Source organism: Propithecus coquereli, unplaced genomic scaffold (genome assembly GCF_000956105.1).
Source record: "Propithecus coquereli isolate 6110/MARCELLA unplaced genomic scaffold, Pcoq_1.0 Scaffold16014, whole genome shotgun sequence".
NCBI lineage: Eukaryota > Metazoa > Chordata > Mammalia > Primates > Indriidae > Propithecus > Propithecus coquereli.
In genome coordinates, this window is record NW_012140542.1 from 8,823 (window position 1) to 9,179 (window position 357).

Below are 357 nucleotides of genomic sequence, written 5' to 3' on the forward strand. Positions count from 1 at the left end.
CCTACCCCTGCTATAACACTTAATGCTACTGATGCTTTTTTTCCCTTGGCTTCTCAAACATCACACTCCTAATGTTTCTTCTTTCTTGAGGTTTTCTTTGAAGCACCTCTTCCTATTTCACTGCTCTATTAGACATTTCTCAGAAAGCTGCCTTACAATAACTTCAATAATATCTATGCTGACAACCCATAAATCCTCATTATCTGCCTAATGTCTCCTGTGAATTCCATATCCACAGATAACCTTTCTGAATATGCCCACGAGGACTTCAAACTCAACATGTACAACACTGAAATAATAATCTCAAACCTTCTAAAGTCCTCCTGTTCTCCTTTTTAGTGAATGGCACAATTTACC